This window comes from Ammodytes marinus (assembly GCF_949987685.1).
Source record: "Ammodytes marinus genome assembly, chromosome: 1".
NCBI lineage: Eukaryota > Metazoa > Chordata > Actinopteri > Uranoscopiformes > Ammodytidae > Ammodytes > Ammodytes marinus.
In genome coordinates this window covers 26,322,654-26,337,886 of record NC_137230.1, presented here as the reverse complement: position 1 = coordinate 26,337,886, position 15,233 = coordinate 26,322,654, and positions in this window count along the sequence as shown.

Below are 15,233 nucleotides of genomic sequence, written 5' to 3'. Positions count from 1 at the left end.
ATCATTGTTGTTGTTAATGTTATTACTCTCATGTCTACATATGAGGCTTAATAGTACAGCACATAATCCCACAACTAACACTGATTTGACAAAGGGTTGTATTAATCTAAATGTTTAACTCTCAGCAATAACTAATCATTTATAGCTTGTTTTTTTCAAATCCCTACTTTGTTTTCTCTTTAAAGTGATGATATGCTTATTTCAAGATTGAAATTTGTATCGTGTGTGTAAAAACAGTTTTAATGGTTTATTGTTGAAAAATTTACATTATTTTCTCACACTGCCTATTTTTTCATCAGCCTTTTCACCCTCTGTCTGAGTCGCAATTGATGGCCAAAGTCTGGTTCATTTGACTAAGGTGAGTGATCTGTACTAGGGTCAATCACGGTACACATCCTCGGCCCTGGCCCTGTTGGAAGAGGTGTGCTTTGGCACATTTAAGAGCACGCACATACACGGCGGCCTTGGCGTCAAATTTCACCATGATGGACATTTTCAAAAATTAAGCCATAAGGTTTGCGTCCGTCTGATCCAGAATTGGAATCTTTGATGTAAATTTGAAAAAAGGTGAAAAAAATAAATAAATTGGATACCACACACTAAAAGCCCAAAAAACACAAATTTTTAAAACATAAGACGCATCGTGATCACGCCAGTGTGTGTGTTGTATCATGAAATTATGACGTATAGGCAAAAAGCAATCGTGCCTATGTCTTTGATCTTTTGATGCAGTATTGTGAGTGCAACCCTGTCTCATCAAAATTACGTTCCCAGATAGTTGTTTTGCCAACGTATTTACCACCGTTGCTATGTAATCCTACATTTCCCATCATTCTTTAGGGCTGGGTGGACCCATTCGACTCCTAGACTGTCTGCCGTGCATCATAAAACGTAATCAGGGACAAAATACGTTTGTCAGCCAAATGTAATTGAGAATGCCGAACAGTTCTCTGGGAACGTAATGTTGATGAGACATGGTTGGTGAGTGCCTGCCGGGCCTGGCCAGCGGGGGAGGTTGGAGGGGGCACAATCACGCTTAAGCACGGCACAGATCAACTGAGCCAAGTGTGAGTGCGCCCTTTTCTAAAAAGACCAGTCTGCTCTGATCGGTCAGCTCCAAACAGACAGGGGGTTTGAATATTAATGAGCACTGGTTTTTGATGGAACAAGCCAGTAAAAACAGGAGAAACAGAGGTGGGTTTGTGTTTGGATTATACAATTAAATTTATCTCACAGAAATTTAAAATAAGTTGTTTTTCCTCTTTTAGACAGACAGAGAGAAGCATCATGATGGACACATCACACAAACTCATATCAAACCGCAGATGACGTGTGTGTGCCGCCTCCTTTCTTTAACATGCTTCACAGAACAAACAGTTCAAAGAAAGAGGAGAGGGAAAAGACATGAAAAGGAAAGACCATAGAGAAACGCAGCCTCAGCAGAAATCTCTGGACCAATCACAGGCATCCATTCATCCTCCCACAGAAGCACAAATCTAAAGATATCCATAAACCGAGAACGCGACCAATATTGTTGAACTATTTACTAGTCAAACTCTTCACTGCTTATCAGCTACAAAAGTATTAAAATAAAGATATTATACACTGAAAATCATCTGTATAAACGATTCAATTGTATTTCTATCAGTACAGCATCTGGGTGTTGAGTGGGATTTTCTAAAAAATTGTAGACATAAAGACAATAATCCTCTGCCTGGAGGAAGTCGACTCATTAACAACATGCCAACAGAATGGACTGAAGGACCAGAAAATGAATGCAACAAAACTAAAATATTCTCAGACATTTATATATTTGGGAGACTGAGAGTTCTGTTTCCTCAACAGTGACTTGATTTCAATCCAAACCCCAGATAGATGTTTATTTTATGACTGATATACGTCCATGGATTTGAAGTAAATCTGTAAGACTCATATCCGGAAGTCCTTCCACACGAGCTGGGGGGCACAAGCCAGGCTGCGGCCTCTGTTTTTTTGCCTAAATATCCACAGACCTTTCCCAGCTATATTTGTATGGGTTTCACTTCTTTTGGGTTAAGACAGTATGAATGCAAACTAAGCTGAACTACTTCATTGTCCATCACTGTCACCACTGAGGAGTTCTTTGGATCAATTAAAGTATGATTCTCTCTTTGCAAATTGCCGCTGTGTTTCTCCCCACAGCTGCTGCTGCTGTCCTTATGGACAGTTGATTCTACAGAGCAGCATTTCACTGCATACAAGTGTGAAAATTAGAGTCTGAATGTGAAAAATATTAATATTATTACTACGTGACATCATTATTTATTTAATCATTTGCAAAGCACCAAAATGCAGGAAGCCACTTGTCATATTTAGCCACTGGTTAAAAATTACAAACATTCTGGTGTCACGGCAGGTAAGGCGTGTGTTGCCCTTTTCCAGAATACGTGCATTGACCAGAAATCTGAACACTTCCTAAATAAGTTAAGTTACATAACTGAAAGACCTAAGCACATCTCGATCTAACCGGGCACCTCACCCATCATCCCAATCACTCAGCTTCATAAAACTAGAAAAAAGTCCCGACTGCGGAGCGTCATTGAAAACGATTAAGCTGCCTGAAAACCGCCGGCAGAGTACATCTCAGTGTGCTGACGACGAGAGGGCTTCAGGCGAAAGAGTCTCCTGCTAGCAGAGGAGAGGAAACTGAGCAGCAGCGGGAGCTTCATTCTTCCTCCAAATTGGCAGAACAGGGGGAAGTTATACGCTTTAAAAGACTCTCTGCCTCCCCTCATCACACCCAGTCAATAGATTCACAGCAGAATGGTACGAAATTGTTTGGAAAATGCCTCCTCAGTGCCTGAAGGAGCAGTGTTTCTCCCTCCAAATCAGGCCCACGCACAGACAAATACAGGAGCATCTCACATTCATTATCCGTCCTTATCATCTCTAATGAGAGAGACCCAACTCTGGCAGCAGTACCCAGTCACACAATTTCATCATCATCTGTACGCCCACAACATGTTTGACAGTCAAAACTGGTGCTAATTTGTAAAATATAAATGTTATTTTTTTATCAAAAAAAATTTATTTTACCTGCACCAGAAGGCAACAACTGCATCCAAAACCCATCTAATATATGTTCAAATTCAGCTGAAACCCCTTAATTATCCAAATAAATATCTGGATTGTACCTCATGGTTTCTATTCATGAGGGTAGTTGTGTTTTATCCAACTGTTTCTAGCCACTTCTGACCAAATAAGTAGTTCCCAGTCAAAACTGGTCACAGATTTCAAAATCAAAAGCCGTTCCTGAGCTTCATGTCTGATGTTTGTCAGGAAATACATTTTGAAACAAAGCTATATACTTTAGGGTTAATCTAAATAGTATTTTTCTGAAACAATGACATAAGCATTAGAGCAAATACACCAGATACCCTCAAATATCAATCCATGACAATCATCTCAGCCACTCATCAACAGATAACACACCTAAACACATTGAAAACAAGCAAACACCTTACAACTTTACAACCAGGTTATTGTGAAAACACACAGGCCTGCATGTCCCATATTAAAACAATACAACCAGCATCCTGAATGCTGGTTTCACCCTAAAATCCACAAGCAACCGTCAACTGAACCGTCAACAAAACTCCCACCAACCCAGAGTCATTCATTAATTATATATGCAACAGCAAATGATGAAAATACTTACATGTGTGTGTCTTCTTCACAGCTGCTGACAAGCCTGCAACACAGACACAAACAGATACAACCATCAATTTCAGCTGCAGATCATGTGGAAAGCATTGGTTTTTCTGTTGTCAATCATAAGTTGTTGTGAGGTATATGACATGGTGACAGCATGGAAAAACAAAATAAACGAAACTCCAGATGCAAACTGCCATTCAGACATTCCAACTTCAGAGTAGCGTTCACATCAACATCAAGGTCCTGGGAAACTTGTGATTTATTCAATATGGCACTTACGATAAGTGCCTCAAATTCAAACAAATATGGACACTACACAAGTCAAAGAGTGTCCTTCAAGTAAATGAAATGCAATATGTAATTGCAATATGTAATGTGTATTTATTGGTAAATGTAATAATTTAAATCTTTTAACAACTCCATCTGTGATCATACAGCCATCATGAGCCTGATGAGCTGAATGCTCAATTGCTGAATTCTAAGATGTAAAGGTAGATGGTGGATGAAAACATGACGAGTTTCTCATCTTAACAGTACTTCCTATATGACATGATTACAGCACCTCTTTCTCCCACATCCATTCTAACCCAGTTGTGACTACACACTGAGGGGCTGTTGGTCAAACAAGGTGGACCAACTCTGGAACATCTCTAATTTAAATGAAAACTAAATCAACAAGACACAAGTCCATTCTTGCTTTTTTGCAAGATCCCCTTTTCACTGTGAGCTTCACAACAGACTTGTTTATTCCAGTTTAACTTTCATCGTCGATGTCTTCCACAGTCTTGTGTTTAATTGCCAGTGCTAATGTGAGGCTGATGTATTGGGGTAAATGTTGACACACACCATCAGTGTGTGTCTGGCTGCTCTCCAGAGGGCTATGGGGTCGGGGGGAGGGGGGAGGGCTGAGACTGTCCTCGGGCCAAAATCTGTCGGGGCCACAGTGACTGGCTCCTCTGGTAACGCTCTACTCACTCAGCCCATCTAGGCGAGGTCGCGGAGAGTGTGTTTGTGTGTGTGTGCTTGATCATAATAATGTCAGGTCCATTTGTGGAGTTTGCTGTTAGATATCAATACAGACAGCCACTAAGAGGCGGAAGCTGTAAGCGTGGTGACCAGGTCTTACCTTAGCTTAGTAGTCTAAAGCAATCAGCCAAGTGCTGATCACAAAAGCAATGAACAGCTGTGGGTGAGTAAATCTTTATTCAGCCCTGTTGTGACATACTGTTCATTTAGGAATAAAACATTTTTGATTGGCCTGTTTGAACACAGAAATTGGGAAAAATCGAGGTGGAGAATGCTTCTTCCCCACAGTTTCCAGAATACCCAAAGACACTTCGATATGTTGACAGTAGGGACCAACCGCCAGCCCTGTGATCCCAATCGTTCACCTCACTTGCAGCAGAAAGGAATTAAGTCACTTCACATGCAGCATGTGAGCAAATATCAATCAATCTAGTGTCTCCACTATACACCTTGTCAATAGAGACTTGTGAACTGTTGAATATTTAAAGAAAATGAGGAGTATTTTCACTGGTTGAGAGTGCTCCTGCATTTATTTCAAACTTCATTAGAATTAGAGTGATGAGGTTTACACAGAACAAAACCAACCATTTCGACTAAATGATAAAAAGGATGAAGAAGTGCAGCTAAGTGTCCGTAGTGCTCAGAATGGTCAATAATGCAACAAATATTTCAGTTTATAATTTTAACTCAGAAATTTATTTTTTGACGCTTAAAATTTGTGACTATTTATTCATGTGTTTTACTGCACTGTAATTTATATTCTCCTGTGTTTTTCTTTTGTTGAGCTCATTTTACACTTCTGTAATGTCAATATGACACTATTTTGCGACACCAATGTCTTGAATGAAATTCGAGAAGGAACAAGAATCCCTATCACTGCAATTGTTTACGCTGCAAATTTTGAATTGAAAAAAGAGATTTGAATGCACATTTCTGTTGGGGTTTCTTGTATTTTCAGATAAAATCCCAGGTTAAGTATGTGTACTATGTATGTTTTTCCATTCAACTACCCCTCCACCCAACCCAGGCACTACCAATCTGGTACAGTTCACCTCTTCTGTCAAGTCTCCTCCCATCAGCCATCTGGTCGTCTGCCATCAGACAAACACACCAACACACACACCGCATGAGATTTCATCAGTGTCGAACAGCCTGTGGAGGCAGACATGAGGGCTGAGTCTCCTTGTTCAGTCGTTCCACTCACCTGAGATTTCAGTCACCTGAGGGCCAGCAAAACTTTATAAAGTCTCTCATGAAATGTATTGTTTTCCACTTGTATACGCAGTCTTTAATTTATTCAATAGTTTTTCTTTGTCTGATTTTGATCTCTTTAGAAAGTGAAAGGTGAATTAAAATGCCATATCTGGCTGTTATCTCCAACTATAAACATGTGTAGTTTGGGATGTCACCATCAAATGTGGCCTTGATCCAGTTCAGACTCTTCTAATAATTAGTTGCTGTCACTAACAAGTCTGATCTGATTCTCCTTCCCCCTAAATTGCACAGCTATTAACGGTTAACCAAAATAAATATTTGTGCCATAGACGCGTTGTACACATATTCAAAAACATGCAGCACCCAACACATAAAACACACTAGCATATCCCACAATTCACCACAGTCTTACAAGTATACGGGGGTTGTTTGCAGTAATGAGTCTACGAGATGTGTTTTCCACGGCCAACAATAAAGATACATGGAGAAGTTGTAGATTATGACAGCATGAACACATGATGACAAAACGTCAACAGATGGTTTCTTGTGGACAAATCTAAACCAACTCGCTTCTTTAAATTCCTTTGTTGATATGAGTGAGGATAAGCTAATGCTACAATCCCTTTTTTTAGACAAAAACTGATTGTGTTCTCACTTGCTCTCTTAACTTGTTCTTGGCTCACAAAACTGTCACCAATCGCCATCCCCTGTACTGTATCTCTTCATACTCTCACCGTAATGAAGAGAGGTGGAGATAACCTGGATATGGTGTTACAGTTAGAAGCAATTATTTAGAAAAAATATAATTCTTCATCAGTGGCAGGCTGGGCTGTCTCGAGATGTTCAAGAGCATTTCATATCATTTGCTGGCTTATTCCTGGTCACATTTGATGTTTAATGTTTTCACAAGTCTGAACACAAGACAGACAGATGCTCCTTTAGCTCTGGGGAATCAAATATAAATTGTCAGTCCATCTACAGACTGATGAAGGACAAAAGGACAAAAGTTGAAAATAAACATCTTTGTGATTGTGACTGACATCAGTTTGACCTCAAACTGTCCAGGAAATACAGTGAAACAATCTTAAGATTTTAATGAGAAGGAAAGGGGAAGTAATGGCATTGATAGATCAGAGTCACCTTTTTACATGACATCTACTTTAAATGTTACAGCTTTTAAGCACATGAGAACATGTAGGCTGTCCCCTGACGGCCACAGAAGGTGATTCAAGCCTGTTGGCTTTAGTTTTTCAGGTCATATCGGGAGAGAAAAATGGAGCAAGTGTGTGAACAGAAAACACACAAGCACCTTGTTACCCATAATGGTAACACAGTGTCACGTTCAAAGCCACGGAGCATATCATCAACAAACTACTTTGTTTGTGTAGTGAAAGGTTAGAAGAGAAGGCCTTCAGCTGTGAGGCTGTACTTAACAGCCGTGCTAGCTGCATTGTGAGACTGTAATTACAGTGATGCTTTGAGCTTAAAGGTGAAGTAAGCGATTTATTTATGTTAATATAAGTGTTCAATCGCTCTTTATTCACAGTGATCACTTACATAATGTGCGCGTTTCGTAAAGCCGATCTCTCAGTCAGCTGCTCTGCATGTAATCGGCAAATAAACTTTTCGTCGGATCCCAAAATTAATATCCAATCACAAGAGAGAACGCTACAAACCAACACCCGTCTCACTAATGGTCTCACTGCCAGTGCACGCCAGAGGACAGATTGGGTGAATGTTTATGCGCCTACAATGGTGGAGCAGTTAAAAATCCTTCCCAATGTCTGTTTTGATGGTTGTTATCATGTTTTATCACAATTACTTATCTGAGATGGTGCTAGATAACTCGCTGTTTGAAGACCGCAGTGCATTAATGTGGTGACGTAGGGACGAGCGAGGGGACTGCTAACTGCAGTAAATGACAGGAAGTTAGTTAAAAGAACCATTCCGCTTACAGCACCTTTAATGCTAACATCAACATCAAAAAGATAATGTTGAAAGGCTAATAAGCAGGTATAATGATTACAATGATCACATACTAGTGTATCGTTCTAGCATGCTAACATTTACTTATGAGATGGAGCTTACAATTAAATTAATACCTTTATTTCTTCAGGTATTTGGTCATAGTGTGCATATTCGAAATTATGTTCCCCTTTCAAAACAATTGATTTGGAAACATTAAAGAGTTAACCAGAGTACAAGTTATCAATTACCAAAAGGTTAATGCTCAAAATGCTCAAATCGCCTAATTGCCTATTTAGCGCTAATTACCTAGCTAAAGCTAATATGATGAAAGGAGTGCTGGAAAAAACGATATGCTACTATAAATAAATTCCTCGCTGTAATAAAGTATGTTTTAAGATGTTTGAACACACATTCTTGTTGGTGTTGAGAAGAAGAAGATTTTTTTTCATATTAACCAAAAAGTGGACCTTTACTCTGCTGTCAAACCTGCTCTGTAAGGAGGTGAAGTATCTCTGACACTATCAGTAACTGCCATCACATATCACCTTCCTGATCTGCTTCCTGCCAGGAGAGTCAGTAAACACAATATTGCGGTACCCATTACGGAGAAAAAATATAAGCTAGGTGCACACATAACACCTCATTCTCCAGGAGAAGAAGAAGAAGGTAAAAATAAACCATCATGTTGATTGCATTGATCATCAAATGCTGACCTGGAAAACAACTTGATTTCATGAGGCTGCGAAAACCCCTCATCAGCAGAAAAACACTTGCTAAGTTTCCACGTTGTTTATCTGCAGCGACCTTTGACTACCCCCTAAAATTAATCCTGCCTGCACGCAAACACACAAGCATCCACTTCCATGCACTTCATATTTCAAAGACGTGATAATGGGCGTTGTCATCATTCACCTACAAGGCTTTATCATGGAATCTAGGCCAGATTAGAATATTCATTAGCTCTGCCCTTTTCAACTACAGGCTGCAGGAGGAGGAGAAGCTGCTAAGGCCCGACGAAATACAGAAAGACTGGAGGCTGTCAAGGTGTAAAGTAAAAGACGTCAATGAACACAATACAACAACCTGAGAAGGAGAGAAGTATCTCTGCAATCACTGACGTGAAACTGATAAGTATGTGTGATCATCCTCTGTTAAATGAAAATAGTAAACACATTGAAAACACATTTAAATACATCATTGTGTATTATTGGTTGTTTTGTGCCTCTGTGGTATATTTTAATTTCTCTTTGTGGTTGTTTTGTGTCTCTTTATGGTATTCTGAGATCTCTTTATGGTCCATTTACGTCTCTTTGTAGTGGTAGAGTTCCCATAGAAATGTGCCCAGTAGGCGAGTTAGAAAATCCATCCATGTGTTTGTGTACACATTACACACATTTACAGTGCACTTTTTGGTGTGAGTAGGCTATCTGATTAACTCAAAATCCTTGCAGCTTTGCAGAAGCGAAAGTGATGATTCTACTTCTTAGCGTGGCCAGTAAAAGTGGGCATATGTTCTTTCTATGAGACAAAGAATATGGCCAGGTGACAGGTGAAGTGCACAGATAATGGTAACCTGCGTTATGGAGTTGTGTGTGTCCACAGTGAACATGTTAGAATAAGATTTAAAGCAGCAGTTTTACAACACACCAACAGACGACATCCTCTTCAGTTCGGTAAGATGTGTCCGCTCCCTGCCTCCCTGTCTGTCAAGGCTGATCACACACTGACACACTGACCCAGAACCTGCAGCTCACTGCTGAAATATTCAAAGCTTTACTACCGGTATGTTAGAGGAAGGCCAGGGATTCATGTGAAACATTAACAGTCTGGTTACCAACGACTCTAAGGACAGAGGACAGCATGTTAAATTGTTATCTTCCTCCCTTAAAAATAAACTTGACAGCTTCACATTATACAACAAACAAGATGTGCCTCTTTAGAGACAAGATAGTCGTGTTATTATACAACCCATTAGTAAATACAGACTCAAACTGTGAAAACACAACATGGTGTTCAATCCCTGTTAACTGAACATGGAAAATGTGTTGCCGCTGCCCACCAATATTTAAAGTCTAACATAGCTTCTGAGAGACACACAGACAACCAAAACCAGAAACTGATTCACAGACTTGTTTTCATCTCCATTAAACCAGATAAAACGGGCTGTAACCTAGGGCTGCCCCGAATTATGCAAATATGCTACTATTCGTCCATTAGTATTCAAAGCTCAATTTGTTATTTAGTAGCTTAGTTTTTTTTTAAGCCAACTAAGATGGTCGGCATGTTAGCGTTATTAAAATATTAGCATGTTGATGTTCGCTTTTATTTCAAAGCACCACACTGCCTAAGTGCAGCCTCTTAGAGCTGCTAGCAGGAGACTGGAGACTTTTAGTCTTCAATTGTGTTTTCTCGAAGGGTTTTCCCTTCCTGCGCCTCGGTTGCATTTTTCTGTTACATTCTAAATCGAATCAAACATTGAGTATGCTCTCAATACTATGTTTCTGTCGACTCTCCTACATAATTCATCAGTTGAGCAGAGCAGAAGGCAGCAACATAAGGAAACACATGAGGGGTGTAGTAGCTGCTTCCCTGTAGGGTTTCAACCGGGCTGGACGTTGTGGCACAGAGAGGAGGCATTAACAAGAAGAAGCAGGCGACATGCTGAGTGGATCCCTCAGGGCTCTGATGGATGGAGGGGACAAACATTTGCTCACAATGAGCTGAGCCTCCAGGATGCTGAAGAGAGGGCTCTCTGGGACAGAGAAACAGCTCGGACAATCACAGAGGAGGCTGAGCTTAAGTTAATCCAACACAATCATGTATTTTTTAGTTAACCGTCTACTTGTATCGTTTCATTAAGTTGAATGCTCCAAAACACCACTGTACTGGGGCCATTTTAAAACATTACTAGATACCAGATTCTAGGATTGCGCAAATAATTTCAATGAAAGTGTCGAAAACACCAGAGTGTCCTGTCTTGTGTATTGTACTACTACTACTACTACTACTACTACTACTACTACTACTACTACTACTAATAATAATAATAATAATAATAATAATAATAATAATAATAATAATAATAATAATAATAATAATAATAATAATAATAATAATAATAATACATTCTACAGTGCCCGGCCTTTTTTGGCACATATGGTTGCTTAGAACTTCCCACTGTACACTGCCACACAGGCTTGTACAGTATAGGCACTACTACCTCTCTTTTTACCCTGATGCACCCATCACTTTGGAACAGGGTCAATATGGTCTCATCAGACCACACAACCTTCGTCCATTGCTCAAGAGTCCAATCTGTATGCTCCCCGGCAAATCGAAGCATTTTATCCTGATAGGCCCCACTGATAAGTGGTTTTCTTAAGGCTACATATCTACGTAGTCCATATCCCTTATGTTCTCTTTGCAGTGCATGCTCTTACTTTCACTATTAAACAGAGCCGGGAGTTCTACTGTCAATTTTTAAAATGTGGATTCCACCAAATAATTGTATCTATTTTAAGTGATTTCCCATCATGATCATTAAATATTTATTTTTCCTTTTGATATGTTTTTGTTCTGTTTTTTTTATCAAATAACTTCAGAGGTATCCCTCTCCAACCACATAGTTCCTAAACTTCCACCCCCACCCTCAGAGATCAACCAAACCAATGTGCTCATGTTGGAGTGTCAGAGCTACCTGGAGGGAGGGAAGTGACGAGGAGACTGATCTTTTCAGAAAATCTCATCATGTCTTCATTGTTTGCTTAAAAGAGAAGTAAGCGATCTGGTCCTTTTAGCTCACTTCCTGTTTTTTGAGGGAAGGTTTATACATAGTGGCCCTCATTTATCAAACTTGCGTGGAAACTGGTGCAGATTCTGGCGCAAATACCTCCCTACGCCAGGTATCGCGTGGGATTTATCAAACAGTCGTATCTCGCCAATCTCGGCGTACGCCACGCCATTATTGATAAATGCAGCGGCTGAAAACAATCGTACCACGCCCCTATATTTTCTCAGTTTAGAGGCCTCGCCCAGAGGTTTTGCGACATGGATATGCGCAATACGGCACTTCCCTGAAGTAGAAATTGACAGAATAACAGCGAAAGTAGAAAAAAAGAGTTTCATTTCGGAGCATTAGCCTACAAGCAGCATCAAATAACGACAGAAGGCAGCAGTTAGGAAGAAAATAACTGCTGCGGTCAACAGCGTTGGTGTTGACTCAAAATCGCCACTAAAAAAAGCGTGTTGCTGTTCTGAAATGCAACTAACTGGGGGTGCGGGGCTGCGGGCATAATATAGCCTAAGTGGTGGAGGAGAAAAAGACGCACCAACTGTCCGATAATGGTCCCCATAAAATAAATAGAGGTCTGCAGAGATTTGAATGATTAGAATGTATTGGCCCTTTTAGATAGCACTACTCAAAAGGGTTTTAAAAACTAAAAATAACACATTTAGCGTTTTACTGTATGACAGCATGCGCTTGGCACGAGTGGTCAGCCCGGCCGTCAGCTGCACAAGCCGACCCGGCAGCGATCAGCTGTGAGAGCGCCCACCGTCCTGCTCCACCAGCAGATAGGAACAACGTGCCGGTTAAGGTGGAAATAAATCGCTCGCTTTAGCATCAATGACACATTAAAAGAGGAACTAACATCTACAAAGTGCGTCAAATAAATAAAATGTTAAGCTGAATGTTGTGCCGTGTATTTTTTTGTATCATAAAGAGCAGTGTAGGCCTACTTCATATTTAATACTTAGGCTAACATTTTGAATGAATGCAGCCCCCGTGCCTCAGTGTCCCCCCAGCTGCTCCAAAACGGAGACAACTGCCCTTACGTGTGCGCACTATTGAATCAGCTCTCCTACTCAGTTGCACACCATAAGCTGCTCATTTTTAAGTGATTAATATCTTTATTTCGGTCTTATTTGCACTGCATTTGTATTATCTTCTAATAATTGTCCAACAAAGTCATCGGCTACCCGGCACAGCCTGCACTGCGAGTCCAAGCTGTTTTCAAATTTGCGTACACGAGCTGAGAGCTGGCGTGGGATTTGAGCGTACCCTACGCTCACGTCCATATTGATAAATGCCGAGATTTGCGTGGAAATGTACGTACACCCATTTTTCTGGTCTACGCAAGATTGATAAATGAGGGCCAGTGTGTTTATACGAAAACTAGACAGGGCTGCATTTAAAGCCTGATCTTTGCCAAATGTAATTCAAGACCTTTTAAAAAGGAGCAGAGGCTGTCAGTCTGCCGTCTGTCAGGTTGTCTCTCTAATACTAATCAACAGAAAGAATAAAGCTTAATGCTCCCGGCTGCAGTATAGGTACAACCTGTGCTGTCAGAAAACTGGAGTCTGTGATGCTTCACTGTGTCTGAAAACGGTTTAAAAGCTCCGAAAGACATAAAACACGGCAGGCTGACACCAAAGATGGAGAGAATCTGTATCCCTCACAGTCTCAGCAGAGATTACAGCTCCTGCGTCTTATAATTGTTCAGAGCGAGTGGCTCCTCGTTCCAATTATAGCGCATTAGAAGCAGACGCCAAAGTCATTTCACCGCCGATCATCAGAGAGCTCAAAACAAAAAGCAAAAAACAGCCACCCCTTCGTCTTGCTGCCTTCAGTCGCCTGCAGCATCACATGAACCGAGGATTTAAGATGGTGAAGATAAAATGAGATTTAAGGATTAGACAGCGAGATGTGAGTGAACTTTTGGTGACTTGTTTTAAAATGACAACAGTAAGTGAGTAACGCTGCTGCGGGAGGCTGAAGGAATCGTATCCTGAAATGCAACACAGGAAAGATCAAACCTTGAGAGAATTAGAGCTAAAATTTAATTTTGCATGTATTACAGACCTGTACTCATTAAACAGTAAAACAGCAATATCATATATAATAAACCCTGATTAAAGGTTTAACAAGGCTCGATTTCCAAAAAGTTTAAATATTATAATATGGACCTACTGTATGTGTCATATGTGAAATAAAGATGGATTTGGACTCACACTGAAACTAAAGTTCAGGAGCTATTAGGAATATACTAGGTTTAATTTTGCAACAGTACAGTGTACACACACACACACACACACACACACACAGAGGGCTTCTGGTAGTGCTTCCTGTCTTGCCACAGTAACGTTCTCTGCCACATGAAAGAGCAGCAGCTTATCAACATCAGCCAAACACAACTGACACAATGCTGCTGCAACTGAAGTTCCTCCAAACACAGCGTTCTTCAGGTATCTCAGCCGGGGAGTTCCAACCAACAAGCAAACCAGCATGCGCACGCAGCTCTAAAGGTGTCTGTGGTTACTAAAATCATTGCTTTGAACCAACAGGCTAAAGACGTCAGACAACTGTATGTGCATGTCCTGTTACCAGCATATAACACTGCAGCTGTTGACGCTGTAAGTTTTATCGCATACAAAGTTTTCAGCAAACAAAACAGGATTTTGAATTTTTTTGGGACTCAATTTAGCAGTAGATGACTCATATGTTACATATCTTTCTTTACTGAGTACTATTTGGGGCAGCAGTACGGTGTATGTGCGTTTCAGTCCAAAAAGAACAGTGTGTGTGTTTGTGGTGAACATGCCACCCATTGCAACAGTGTGGCAAATGTATGTGGTTTAATAGAGATTGATGGCTCAAAAGAATCAGTCTGTGATACACACAATAGTTGTCTGATTACTACAGTATTTATAGTACTCTAATGTCTAAACGCTGAGCCTGACTTTCATCCGGTTCATTTAATTTCATTGTTGCCCCAGTGTTAATCTACATGAGAGTAATTCTACTGAACTAAACATGATATAAGCTGACAAGTAAAGAAAAGCAGACAGACCCCTTTACATGACAGTGAAACATCCCCCTTAACAACATTATCCTCTAGCACACACTCGCACACACACACACACACATACACACACACACACACACACACACGCGCACGCATGCATACACAAACACACACACACACAAACACACACACACACACCATCCCCTCCCATGCTTATTAAATATATTAAATAGGTACTTTGAGCCTCTTGGTGCTCCAGTTGGACTTCATACTGAGAGAGAAACATGCTGCTCAGCCTTCTGTGCACCCTTCTCAAACCACATACACACACACTCTTACACACACAATCCCCTTTCCGCCCTCAGGGCCCCCATATGGACCTGATGGATGCTCCTTCTTAAAGATGCTCGCACAGACAGCCCTGCACATAGCAGCAATTACAATCTATCAGTACAGTACATTGTAAAGGTGCTATAAATGTTCTACTGTATTTATTTATGGAACCCAGTATGTGTAATCACTAGACTA